The sequence below is a fragment of the Lathyrus oleraceus genome, chromosome 1, assembly GCF_024323335.1.
Source record: "Lathyrus oleraceus cultivar Zhongwan6 chromosome 1, CAAS_Psat_ZW6_1.0, whole genome shotgun sequence".
Taxonomy (NCBI): Eukaryota; Viridiplantae; Streptophyta; class Magnoliopsida; order Fabales; family Fabaceae; genus Lathyrus; species Lathyrus oleraceus.
The window spans coordinates 305,645,162-305,660,438 of record NC_066579.1 but is presented as its reverse complement, the minus strand read 5'-3'; positions in this window follow the sequence as shown (position 1 = coordinate 305,660,438).

Sequence of the window (15,277 nt, the reverse complement as noted above, 5' to 3'; positions counted from 1 at the left end):
CATCCTGATCCCCACCTTCAAGTGCCTGGATTCTAGCATCGGCTCGTTCCAAATGATATTTCAGCCGCGTGCAAACTCTTTCTGACTCTTCAGTCTTCAGCTTCTCACGTTCCAAAGTATCCTTGTATTTCTGATTGGTATTCTCCAGTTCACGAGTACGAATCTCAGAAATTAGCCGTGCTTCCCTTTTCATTTCAAGGGTCAGTTCCAGAGTCTTGTTGAGTTTTTGAATCCGGAGTAGAGCTCTATCCAACTCCTCTTCCTTTGATTTGAACACAGATTTGGTGCTATAGAGCGCTTGTCCAAACTTTTCTCTCCTTGCTTCAGACTCTCTAGCTCTTTTGTTGGAGATTTCAAGTTCCTTGTCCTTCTTTTGTTGATCGTCTTTCAAGTTCCCATTCTCTATCGAGACTCGGCCAAGCTTGATTCTCAAATTAGCATTTTCCAACTCCAACTCCTTGATACGGGCATTGAGCTTCTCTACATCTTCAGGTAATATAGGTTCTAGCTCAGGAACCAATGGATAGACAGAAGGATCAAATGGAAAAGGGAGTTTAATCATCTGAACCCTCTCTCTAACCCAACAAGTGTAAGGCTCTTGGGCAATGACATTTCTCTTACCCAACTCCTTACCTTTTCTGATAACTGCTTGCCAAGACCTCTTGATCTTTTTTACCATGGGATGATCCGCTTCAACACTATGTAAGATGAAAGGCTCTAGAGCTTCAGCTTTTGGAGGGTCATTCATAGGGTACCCATCCTGCCTCAGAGATAACACAGGGTTATAGTTGATGCAACCCTTGGTTCCTATCAAAGGCACATTGGGGAAGTCTCCAATGCTGACAATCACATTCTCGGTTTCCCAATCCCTGATATACCACTTAACATGACTGGAGGTGAGGGAAGCTAACTTCTGGAAGGGCTTGAGTTCCTTTGAGACAAAAGGACCTTCTTCAGGCATATGGGATCTAAACCAGGCATGCAACAACTGCGCACAACATAAGATGATTCCTCCCTTCTTCTCATGACGATCATGGAGAGTGTAGTAGAGATCTGCCAAGAGGAACGATACAGGGTTACCAGAGAGGAAAATTCTCACTGCCAGGTGGTCCACAAAATGGTCAATATTTGGGAAGAGAACTATCCCATATACCAACACGGCTAACACAGCATAAAAGGCTTCCCAATTCCCTTCTTTTTCCATCTTCTTGGCCTGATCTTCCAAGAACTTCCTAGAAAAACCACTTAAAGGTCCTTTGACATCCCAATTGTCCACGACTTCAGAAACTTTCAGACCCAAAGCTGAAGCTATCCTCTTGGGAGGAATATCTTCATCGAGCTTAGGAAATGGATTATGATCCTTCAAATTCCGGCCTATGATCCTCTCAACCTCCTCCAAGGTAGGAGCCAACTGGAAGTCAGAAAACGTGAAACAACGTAGAGGTGGATCATAGAACTGAGCAATAGTCATTGCGGTCATCATGTCCATCTTCTCATTTAGGATGTCCAGAATTCTTCCATAGTTTTGTACAAAGCTGTTGAGTTTGATTGGTGTTATTTTGGCACTCAACTTCTGTAGGCTGGTAAGGTCCACGTTCTTGTATTTGAACTGAGAAGTGCCTCTTCTCTCAGGATTCATCTTGCTAACAAGTCTTGGATTCCTGAAATAATGCGAAACAAACTAAGAGTTTTGCTTTTTATGCGTATGCAATGAATGGATGAATGCAATGTTTTTTTTCTTTTTTTTTTGGTACGGGTTCAAAGGTCTGAGGTATGGATAAATTTGATTGCTTTCCAAAACGGGGTTCTCACCGGGTATGATCTAGGGCTTTGTTACAAAGGATCCCCAGAGTCATTGATTCACAAGAATGTTTGACGCTTACGGGAAATACTTTCCGGTCGTCAACTCCATAAAGGGAATCTATTCTGGGTGAGGTTCTCGTACCGACTCTTACGAAGTATTCACCTCGGGAGTCCGTACTACGCAACCATCGACTGGGTTCTAGACAGGGTACTCAGAGTCATGGATTCAAAAGACTATTTGACGCTTACGGAAAATACTTTCCGGTCATCAACTCCATCTAGGGAATCTATTCTGAGCGAGGTTCTCGTATCGATTCGTACGAAGTATTCACCTCGGGAATCCATACTACGCAACCATCATTTCTAGTTGGCCAAAGGTTCAATGTTCTAAAAGGTCCTTAGAGTCATGGACCCCTTTGAAACATCGAAGCTTACGAGGTATACACCTCGGGCGACAATATTTGCAAAAGAATCTACTCTAAGTGAGGTTCTCGTACCGACTCTTACGAAGTATTCACCTCGAGAGTCCGTACTACTCAACCATCGTCCTATCTTATGTTTTTTCACTCTAGACTCGGGTGTAGAGTCTTTCCCACATGGTTTGCAATCAAAATCCAAGTACCCAACACGGTGGAACCAATATACAACAAATATCAATATAACAATAAAGATATTGAAAAGCAATAAATAAGGAAAAGCCACACAATTAAAACAAACAAAGGCACACAAACGTCCTAAATAGGCTTGACTCACTTAGGGATTGGATTATTATCCCCAGCAGAGTCGCCATCTGTCGCACCTCGAAAAAATGGGGATACGACTTCAAAGCGAAGCGCGATCGCACGCTCGCAATGATGGACTGAACAGAGTTGCCACCGAACTTTATTTATTCCTAAAAAGGAAAGGGGAAATATCGATAAAACCCAAGACAAAAGAAAGGATAAGATATGGTCATCGCAACCAATATCAGGGTTCGGGAGTCGATTACGCAAGGGTAAGGTATTAGCACCCCTCACGTCCGTTGTACTCAACGGGAACCATTAGGTTAGTTGTGTGCGTTAATGTTAGTTGAAATATTAGGCTTTTCGAATTATTAGGTGGGAAAGAAAGAAAGGATGAGAAAAGAATGTTTTTGGATTTTTTTAACAAAGGGCTAAACCTAAGTTTTTTATTAGTGGGCCTGACAAGATTTAAAAAATCCTGTTCCTACGTATCTCAAAAGAGAAATCAAGGCTTACGTAGTTTTGGGTAGAAAAATGTTTCTTGGTTGGTCGATTTTAGCGAAAGCTATATTGTATTAACCGACGAAAACATTGTTTTACCCAAAACAGATGAGGAGTGGACGCATACCACACATCGAACGGATTTATAAATCTACATTCGGAAAAGCATCACTTATCTTGACTCATTAATCGTGGCCGAAACATTGTTTTACATCACCTTAAGACAGTATATCTTTCACTTATGAAAAAGGTTTTTGATTAATCGCACGGCGGCGAAAAAGAGTTTGACTGGTTGGATGTATTTTGAGTGATGGCGAGAACTTGGATGAGCGAGATATACATCTCGAATCCTAGCCTCAGGAGTGCACGGTATACACCATGTTCCATTTCCATCTTTATTGAAAGAGGTTAAGATAGGAATTAAGTATTTTGGAATTTGATTGAGAAAGGGTTTGAAGGAACCTCATTGACAATTTTAGACGATGGCGAGAGCTAAGATAGGCGAGGCATACGTCTCGAATCTTAATCTCAGGAGTGCACGGTATACACCATGTTCCATTTCCACCTTTATTGAAAAAGTGTTAAATAAGAATTAGGTATTTTGAGTTTTGTTGTGAAAATGACTTGACCCTAGATCAAGTATTGATGGACGTTTAAGAGAAATTTGAATGAGTGTTTGAAAGGGAACAAAGTGGATAAATTTGGATGATGGCGAGAGCTAGGATTGGCGAGATATACATCTCGAATCCTAGTCTCAGGAGTGCACGGTATACACCATGTTCCACTTCCATCATTTATTGAAAAAGCGTTAAATAAGAATTAATATTTTTTGAGTTTTTATTAAAAAACTGGCTTGACGTTGAATCAAGCGTTTGATGAAAGTTTGAAAGAAATGGAATAGAATAGGAGGGAGAAATGAATTGATTTATTTATTGAGAAAATACTCGACGTTGGATCGAGTCATTATTTTTGATCTTTTGGAAATGGTTGATTTTATTCTTGTGTTAGTATCTAATTAAACAGTCAAACAAATAAAGAAATAAAAACAACACAAAATTTTTACACATCGGGGGAGTGGGGTACATTTTGTCAAATGGGGATTCAAAATCATGAAATAATTAAATCGGGCCCAAACAACAAATAATGCAATGTATGAGTGTAAGTGCAAGAGAACTGGCTCATTGTAAGAAAGCCCAAGAGTAAGCTATGTGAGGTTGATGGTGATGCTTAAAAAGCAATCGACTTACAAGGGTATGGAAATGGGCTCGACATTGAATCGAGAAAAGTGCGATTCTAATAGTTTAAAGCGGTCTGAATGGATGATGAAATTAAAGGAAACCAAACTTGTGTTATTAAATAATAATGAAACTATGAGTATAAAAAAATGAATGCTAAAAGAAATAAAATGCTATATATGGGTATTGAACCCACTCCACTAAAGACCATGAAACTACCCTCTCTCCACTAGACCACTTATGATTATTTATAATTTAAATAACAACTTAGACATATAAACCAGAATAGATTAAAGTATGAATTAAAATAAAAATAAAAATGGGGTGGTCTATTTAATGGACGATTAATTAAAATAAAAAGGAGGAATCCCAAAAGGTGACCCTAGCCGCCTGGCTGTTGGGTTCAAAAGATTAGGGATTGGGAACACAAAATAGCATTTAACTAAATCTAATACCAACAAACCACAGTTAATGACCAATTGAGAAATCTAAACGTTCACTTAGTGGGATTTAAAGGTCTGCTTAATAAAGAGCAAATAAATAAATAAAAAGAAAAGGAAAAGTGAGGACGCGAAGGAAAATCCAGAACTCAGTCGCCCTCCATCCTCACTTTCGTTCTCAGACTCTCTCTATCTCACACCTCCCTCAAACTCTTCAATCGCGTCCCTTCCCAATCACCCACAACCTTTACTCTCACGCCTTACAGGGTTTTCAATTTGGTCTTTGATGATCCAAGAAGTATCTCTGCCAAGTCCTTTCGGTGCTCAGAATTTGGATCGGTCTCTTTGATGCTGGATTCGAAAATGGTAATCTGAACCTACGTACTTTCTCCCTCTGTTTTGTCTTAATGCCAATTTGGGATTTTTTGAAATTTTAACTGACTTGGTAATTATTCGTGTTTTACTGCAGTGAATTGGTTACAAGTATGAGTAGCTTCGGTTTGTACTGCGATGTGTTCTACAACAGGTCTTGCTGTGGCTACCCTTCATGCATGCTATGGAAATGAAATGAAACAATTCATTGCAGGTATCACAGAATTGACCCCAGATGTTGTTCAAGTGTTAAGAGCAGCAGACCAGTTGGAGAAAGACCTTGTGCAGATAGCTGTTGAGGATTCAGTAGACAGTGATGATGGTGGCAAAGCAGTAATTCGTGAGATGCCTCCTTACGAGGCTGAAGGTGCAATTGCCAATCTTGTAAAAATATGGATAAAGACTAGAATAGACAGACTAAAAGACTAGGTTGATAGAAATCTTCAACAAGAGCTTTGGAGTCCACAAGCAAATCAGGAAGGATACGCCCCGTCTTCTGTTGAAGTTCTGCGAATCATAAATGAGACTCTGGATGCATTCTTTCAGCTTCCAATACCAATGCATCCTGCATTGCTTCCTGATGTGATGCATGGCCCTGATAGATGCCTTCAATATTATGTTGCTAAGTTAAAATCTGGCTGTGGATCACGAAATACATTTATTCCAAAAATGCAGGACTGACGAGATGCACTATTGGCTCAAAATTGCAAGTTTGTTCTGTCTTGGTGTGTTTTTGTGCAGGGTCATGGCAGGTTGTGATCTTAGAGATGGTGAACCGGTAGTTGTCCCGGAAGAAATGGTTATAGTTACCAACCCTGCTTCCATATGTCGATGGGAAATGTATATGCTGTTGTTGATGCTTGTTTGGTTTTAATGATGGCAAGTTAAATTGGAAGTAACTGAAGTGTTATGGACTGTTGTAGGTTATTGCTTTTTGGATGCCGGTTCTGTTGCAGCTTTCGATACATTGTTGTGGAAATTGGAGGAACCAAACTAGTTCAAGAGGTTAAGGTGAGTTTTTTGGATCCTGTTATGTTCTTTTCAAATTCTGCTATGGCTTTTGTAACCGAAACATGGACTGCTGGTGATGCTGCAGAAGGTATAACCCTGGTTCGTGCTGCACCTTGCAAGGGTGTTAACTGCTGATTCTTTAAGATGGTTTTGTTGTATCAATCTAGCTTGATTCTTCTCATGTGATGCAGGTAAGGCCAAGTCCATGTTTCCGTTTGCATGGTTTCAAATGGAATTGATTGCTAATTTTTGGATTAATGGACTGTTATGAATTTCCTGCTACAAGTTGCTATTGGTGCCATGTTCGACCGACATTATTGCCTTGTGGATTGGTAGGTTCGTCTCGTCACAATTTCGGCATTAACACGATGTTCTCTTTTCTCAATTCTTTTTTTATTTTGATGTTCTGTTAAAGATTTCTTCTTCTCCTTACCATCTTTGTTTCAATTCCTGTTAGGTGTGGTGGCGCATTGCAATCCTATTGTTGCATTTGGAAAGGCTGCCGGTGGTTCGGATCCTGTACTCTGGATTCATGCAGTGGCCAGGTGCCTGAATATCTTGCCATGAAAGTGACTGAAACGCTGCAGCTATGTTGACAGACCATAGATTTGTGAAGTTACCACATCTAACGGTTACTATGTCAAACAAGCTGCTGTCATGGAACACTCACTTGTAAATAAAATTGATGAAGTCTTTTCTCCTAACACATATTATGAACAATATATTTCTCATTTGTTCATGTTCATTAGGATTGTACTTGTAGGATTTATGTAATATGATGAACTTGTGAGAAAATGTTGTGAAATGTAATTTGGAACATGACTTTGTAGTTTATGGAAATGGATATGGATTTTAGAAATGAATTTGGAAATGGAAATGGATATGCAATGGTAATTGAATGTAATTGGACATGAAAATGTATGTATGAAAATGAGTTTGGAAATGTTTGAAAGCTAAATATTATTGAATGTTATGAAATGTGTGTATGTGCTATTTTGATTTGAGATGAACTATGGATGGAAAATGGATCATGTTTGGTTATAAAAATGGATATGGATTTTAGAAATAATCCGAGACTAATCAAAATGTCAATTTAAAATCAAAAAAACCAAATAAAACCAATTAAAATCAAATTAATCTATAATTTGTTAAAATTACTTTGATATCAACTCTAATATTTATTTGGAAATTAAAATGAATTAGAGTTTGAATCATTAGTAAAAACACAATTAAGATTAACTTGAAATTTGGAATTAGATTTACTTTGAAATTAAATTGAAATTGAAAATTAAAGAAGTCAAATAAACTAAAATCCCTTTTGTAATCAAAAAGCACCATGATCAAAAGACTTAGATAATAACCAATGTTTATAAAAAAAAATATGGATTTGGGAATGGATGGTTGCCTTTGGTCATGAATGTATGCAGATGAACTTTAGGCCAAGTGCCAAATAAAAAAATGAAAAAATGGAAAAAAATTCAGGACCAAAATCGGGGTATGACACAACGTATGCAACAAGATTGAGTTGCTTTGAGGTCAAATCGAAGCAACTCAGATCATGAACCTCAAATTTCAAATCCATGTATCTTTTAATATACTTGGAATTGGATGAAATGGAGGTCAGATTCGAGCTCCTGAGCATTTTTACTTTAAAACCATGTCCACATCTTTTATTTTGGTGAAGGTTGGTGGTGGACCAGTCCGGTGAGGTCCATCGGAGAAGAGGATTGGAGCTAGGGCTCCGGTGGTGCGTTGGCACTCTCCCAACCTTCTGATCCATTTGAAATGTTTTAATCTTGACCGCTCCTTGTGATTACCATCCCTATGACGCGTTGACTGAGGTGTATGGTGTGAATTGCGTGCTTGACCATTAGATCTGTCACCTCAATTAATGAGGGAGATCTGATGGCCCTTGTTTTTTTTTGTATTTTATGAATTTTCATTTAATAGCCTTATTTTTTTTAATTCATAATAAATCCATTTTTAATCCAAAAAATATGGGACATTCACCAAAAATCCTTAAATATTTTTCTCTTCCATATTATGAATTAAAATTATTTTTTGGATTAATTTTGGCATTTTTCACGAATTAAATATTTTTGGGAATATTTTTAATTGTTTTATAATACTTCTGACTTTCTAAAAATTGTGAAAAAAAAATTCTAAGGTCCTTTGATGTTGTATGACCTATGATAAATTCCTTGGCCATTTATTTTGTATTTTGAAGGGATTTGAGATTTTGTCCAAATTAAATTGCATTTTAATTCATTTTTAATGTGATTTTTAATTGATTAAATGTTTAAAAAATATGTTGAGCCACTTTAATGGTTTTGTGATGTTTGAATTTCTATTTGGCCCCGACCATAGTTGATTTGACCAATACTATTGGATTTAGGGGATTCATGAAATGTACATTTCATCTCCCAAAATGAATGGATAGTATTGATCAGATGAATTTTCTCTTGTGATCAATTTGAATTATATTTCCCCCTCCCTATTCATCTTCATCCCTATTATTCCTCATTCCCTCATTTGACCAATGAAATCTCTAATGTTTAAATGCTAATTGATTCATCAATGACCTTGTGTCAGATGAATCAATACAAGTCTGACTGAGATAGATCCCTCCCATTTTCTTTTAGTGTGTGGTATATTTTAGGAGTTTGGTTATTTATACCAAATCTCTAACATGCATTAACACCTATATTTTTATTTCTCGGCCTCATATAGTTGTGACTTGTACATAAGCCCAATAACGATTGCTTAACATAGAGCTAAATTTGACCCTCAAAGGATATCATTCTAATAAGTGAGATAGTAAGTCTCCCATTATTCATGGCATTATATGGAAACTTGAATTTTTTTCCTTTCATGAGAGCTAGTGGCATACTTGTTTATTATCCAAGTTGGGGCCCTTCTCATGGAAGATGTCTTGGTTCAAGGATTCATACTTGTGAATGAATGGTTGACTGTTCTCCAAAGAATGACTTAATCAATTAAAATTTAACACTAACATTTGACTAACGATTGACTAACTCTTATTAATTATGCTTTACTTTTCAAGTCATTTACTTAATACATTTTAAATTTCAGTACCTTTATCCTTCATCTGCCATTTACATTTCATGCAACTTGTTTATGTTTCAGTCCTTTTCACTTTGCTCATTTGAGTCATATCTTGTGATTGTACATATTTGTTTGTGTGTTTTGTTTTTGTTTGTGGTATTAGGACCTTAAAACACTTAATAATAATAAAAACCCTAAAAAACATTTGGTGGACTGTTGGACTTGATCAGAGCCTTTTGGACTTAGAATTAGGCAACATTCCCTATGTTAAAGGACTTGGCCAATGCCAACATCTGAGACTAAGCTATCTTTAACAGTGACTTTCATCTGATGCAAGACCTTGGATCTCTTTGATTCATCTACTACTTTGTCTCTGTGCTTAATTGTTACTTTGTTATGGTCTATGTCTGGTGTTTTGTTCTGAGTTGGTCAAGGAATATTTCATCTACTACATTGGAAGATACTAAAGACTGATAGCTATTGGAATGCTTGTTTGGATATGGCTATCTTTATTTTATGCCTTGATCTTTATGATGTCTGGATATTTCTCATTGCTTATTGCTTATTGCTTGATCAAAGTCCAAAGGAAAAGGGGTTTCTATATGACATTCTTGTCTGTTGGATTGCATCCCATTGGTCAGATATTTTCAACTTTTAACTTTTAATTTCTGCTTAGGATAGTCCCTTCATCTCCTCCCATTTCTTTAATTTCAAAATCTCTCCCTCTTTTCAAAAACTTTCTTTGCGTGTGTTTTCAAACTTAGAAATGTTTTAGTGATTAGAAACTTTGGCCTTAGGCCACTAAAATTTAAAACTTTTTATTAAATCAAACTTGTAAATATACTTAATCATATTGACTTTAATTTTAAAAAGACAAAAAGAATCAACAACCCCATTCAAATCTTTGGCCTTTTAGTGCCTTTTCATTTAAACCTTTGTTAAAATCAATGCACCAACTTTGTTGAAATTTTTGCCACGAACTACGAGGTTTTGATCCCTCATTTTATGTTGGTACGTAGGCACAAGACGGAAGGTCTTGTTAAACACAAAAATATAATAAATGAATTCTTTTCTCATCCCCTCGTTATTTTTTTATCAAACATTATTTATACCTTAAAACACATGCATATAAAAAAGGTCTCCCTAGGAGTACCTAAGACACTTTGGGTGCTAACACCTTCCCTCTGTGTAACCAACCCCCTTACTTGTAATCTCTGGCATTTTATTAGTTTTGATTTTAAAACTTATTATCATTGGGTTTTGTTCGTACTTTTCCCTTTTCCTTTGGAAACAATAAAAGCGCGGTGGCGACTCTGGTTTTATTGACGTCAAGTTTATCCATAGCTTGATGGTCATGAATTTACCGCTACAGAAATTAAGTGGAGACTCTACTAGAGAGTAGACCTCAGTGGGTTTAGCCTACTTTTTTATGTGTATATATTTGTATATTTGATGTTTGTATATATTATTTGTGTGATATAATCTGTCTGTTGTGCATGGTGATGTCTGTGTGTTGAGATAAGTTATAACCTGAACTTGAGTGTAATTAAGATAGGAGGATGGTATAGTCATGTTCAACTTGTGTGGAGTAGTCCTTAATAATTTGGCTTGAGACCCATCTACTTAGTGGAGACCTCTTTAGAGTTACTGATGTCACACAAGTTATTTGTGGATAGGCATTACTTTCTATGATAGGGTCTGAGAAGTTTAGGATCGTAGAAGATTTAACTCAACTTGGCCTATTTAGGATGTAGTACGGAGACTGTTCAAGTGTAGACTGGATAACAGTTGTTACGCAATACTACACTCTGACGAGTTTCTCTTGAGAATATTATGGGTTGATGAGTCAGTCATCCTAACCTATAATATCCTATAGATGGGATCAAGACTCTATGAACTTTTTAGAACATGATCTACATGTTTTTTATCCTTAGTACACTCCTTTGGGATGGTTCTTAACCCGACTCCATGCTCGTGACTCACAAAAAAAACCTTTGATTCTCGGTTGATTTGATCAAGTCTTGTCAATATAAATGAAGCTTAGGTATAAGGTGAAAACCATAATACACCAAAACGGATGATTGATCTTGACGATGACTTGACCCATCCCTCGACCATTATTTGTGTTTGCCTTGTGTGTAATCTGTTGTGTGTGATTGTTGCATTCCTGCATACATGCACATCATGACATTCATCACAGAAAATAAATTTCAAGGAAACAAAGGTCTTATTTACAAATATTTTCAGACCATGGATTATAGATGAAGGAACACTAAGAAGTACAGTTTCAGATGTCCTGATTTGAAAGAGCTAAGGAAGTTGTCATCCTTTGTATTAGATCCCTTTGACTTCAAGCAACATCATGGGAAGCTATTGTCTGTGTTATCTACTGATGTGGTTGAAGGACTTCTGAGTGTTTTGGTTCAGTTTTACGGCCATTTTTATCGGTGTTTCACTTTTCCTGACTATCAGCTTGTGCCCATGTTAGAGGAGTACACCCATCTCTTGGGTATACCCATGTATAACAAGGTACCTTTCAGTGGATTAGAGGAGATTCCCAGATCTCATGTCATAGCTGAAGCTCTTCATCTGAAGAAGTCTGAGATTGATGCTCATCTGGTAAACAAAGGAGGAATTCTTGGGTTGAGTTCTGAGTTTCTCATTGGCAGGTCTACTGTTTTTGCTCTAGCCGGTAGCATGGATGCTTTTGAAGCTATCTTGGTATTTCTCATCTATGGTTTAGCTTTGTTCCTTAACATTGACAATTTTGTTGATGTTAACGCCATTAGGATCTTCTTGATTGGAAATCTTGTTCCTACTCTGTGGGATGACATGTATTTCTCTTTGCATTTGAGGAATTTTTAAGGTGGTGGTACTATTGTGTGATGTGTTCCTCTTCTACACAAGTGATTTATTTTGCACTTGCCTCAGACGCATGCTTTCATGGAGAACCGACAATGTCTATGGTGGTCCCAGAGACTTATGTCTCTCACTAATGATGATATTGTTTGGTATGTGTAGCACCTCAAATTTGCACCTACCATTGTACATACATTTTCATATTAGGACATAGCATATCATGGTCCATTGCATAGCATTGCATTGCCTCTTTTGCCTCAAGTGCAAGCCAATCAAGAATTAGGTCAAACTGATCAGGAGATCAGTCAACCAATCAAGCAAGGGTGATTCTCAAGGAGCCAAGGCCTTGGGGTTGGTCCAACAAGTTCACATGACTTGGAAGTCCATTTGAAGTGTTCAAGTCAAGGGTTGAAGGCTCAGAGGTCATCAGTTCATACACAGACAGTCAAAAAAACCCTAGGAAGTCAACAGTCAGTCAAAGCAGTGGATGGTGGCCATTCTTGTGGAATTTGGGCACCATGATCAATAATAAAGAGTTCATACAACTTGGGACATCATTTGAAGTCAAGTTCTCAAGGAATTAGGGTTTGGAAGTCATCAGTCAATGCACAATCAGACAGGAACCCTAAAAGTCAACTGTTGGTCAACTGTCCATTTAAGCAGTGATTTGATGATTGGATTTGGTTTGTGAGAGCTCATTCATGGCCAAATAGTCCTCATATATCATGTCCAACACCATCATGGAAGAATTTGAAGCCAGATCAGAAATTTCCAAAAAATGGAAACTGGGCCTGTAACTGAAACTTACCAAAAATGGAAAGTTTTGATCCTCAAACTTACATCATGATACAAGCTTCAAATGAATTTTTGCCCAACATGAAAGTTGAAGATCTTGTTCTCCCATTTCCAAAAAGTCTAAGAACTCTCAATTCCCATGTGTGGTTGGCAAGTTATGATCGAATCGATTTCAGAAAATCTTGAACTTCAAAAGGCCATATCTCCCAAACCATTTGGCCAATTTTGGTGGGGTTTTTTCCTACAAGTCACATTTGATCCCCTCTTTCCAAAAATATAAATTTCATGAGCCAAAACATTGCCAATCAAAATGGCATTTTTGAACCTAGCATATGTGAAATTCAAGTTTGACCAATGGTTGACTTTTTGAATTATGCATTTTTAACACTTGGGGCCAATTGGAACTTGGTTGGAATATTATTTGCAGCATGTACAAAGGCAAATTCGTGCAAGTACCTACACCCATCACATAGCCATGCCTAATTGCTTGAAAATGGGAAGAAAAGTACAATTTGCAACCACCATATCCCACATATCCATGAGCCATGCCTTGTACCACAACATAGCAGGTTTTTCATCATTTTTTCTGTCATGTTACACACTACTAGCAGCCACAAAGAACAGCAACAAACCAACAGAACTTGATTCACTCTAAAAAACTCATTCTTGGCCATTTATCAAAATCTGTCACAAACTTCCAAAGGACCAAGCCATGCCTTGCCAAAAACACCATCCAAGCATCGTTTTGAACTGATTTGCAACATCATTTTCCATCTGTAACAGCCTTTGCATGACTGTTTTTCTTCACCTTCCATCCATGACAGTCCAAGTGTGAGACCACTCCAAGCTGTTGCAAGTTAAAGCACCTTCACCATTCATCATTAGGAGGGTTTTAAAGTAACTGTTTCAAGCCAAACACACGAAAAAGCAACAGAACCACGACCGTTTATCCAACTTGGTAAAATTTCGAACTTCTTCATTTGCAAAACCATGATACACACTTTGTAGATCACCTTTCCCTGATCACACTGCACTTTGAATGATTGAAAATGGTCGTTTATTTTGAAAGTTATGTTGGATTGAAGTTTGATGTGTGAACTTGTTTTGGCTCGGTTCATCCTCGTTAGTTCGTGTTAGGGTAAATTGATCTTGGAATATTGATGAGCATTAAGAGATGAACGTTTTGATATATCTGTTTTTGAATTTGAAAAAAAAAATTTCGACTTGGGTTTGTAGTTGTTGAAACGCTGCTACTGTAATTGTTTTTCTGCTGCTACTATAATTGTTTTTCTGCTGTTACTGTAATTGTTTTTCTGCTGCTACTGTAATTTGTAAAAATAAATTCCAAAAGGCCTGGGGCGAGGGGGATTCGAACCCCAGACCCTTGCTTCAAATACCAAGTGTTTTACCACTGGGGCGCAATGCCAATTCATTTATTTAGCGCCTTCTATGAAACATATATTAAAAAGGAGCGCTGAGTTTTGTTTTTTCAGCAAAGCCAACCGCCACCTAGGATTAATGGGTGGCTGTGTTTTTTTCTCTTTTTAATTCCTAATCCACTTTAATTCATTTAAATAAATTCATTTCAATAATTATTTCACTTTGTCCCACAAACTTGCAAAAATCATAACTTATTTATTTCAAATCCAAATTTCATGGGAATTTTTGTGTGGCGTTCATCTCCATCTCTAGTTTTTTATCACATTTTTTCCAGAATTTTTGGATGATTGGTTTTTAATTGGTGCTAGGGTTTGTGACATGTGACCAATTTTTGTACACTTTGCCAAAACATTTGTGAAATAATGATACTTTATCCAATGGTTCCCAAATTTTTTGTGCTTAAACTAGACACCTTCATGGTGATTTTGGTGTAGAGTTTGTGAATTTATCATTGTTGGTTTGTGAGTTATGATTTTTTGAATTAGGGTGTGACAATTTGTGTCACACCATTGATGTCCAACTTCATGATTTTCATTACCATGCTTCTTGACCTCCAATTGATCTGATTTTTTGCATGAACCTACTCTTGTATGTCTAGTTCACATGTGAATTTTCTTGGAATTATTTATGGCATTTCCTAATTGTTTGAGATTTCCCCCCTGCTTAGCCAAAATGTTGACCTTGTGTGACACGTGTTCCCATTTCATTTGTGAAATTCTCATACTTTATTGGATGGACATGAAATTTTACATGAGATAACTAGACATCCTCATCTTTGCCATGGTTTTGATCCCATTCATTTATCATACACCATCTCTGGTTTATGAATTTTCTAAGTTGATACATGTTTGGTTGACTTCATTGAGCATGTTCAAAATTGCTTTGACTTTCTGATTTTCATTGACTGCCTTCCACTTGTCCAAATGAGATGAAATTTGACATGCTTACCGTGCTTTGGGTTGTGATTGATCATGATTTATTTGGTAATTTTTGGAAATGTTTAAGATTGCTTTTGAGTTAAGTCTTGCTGTTG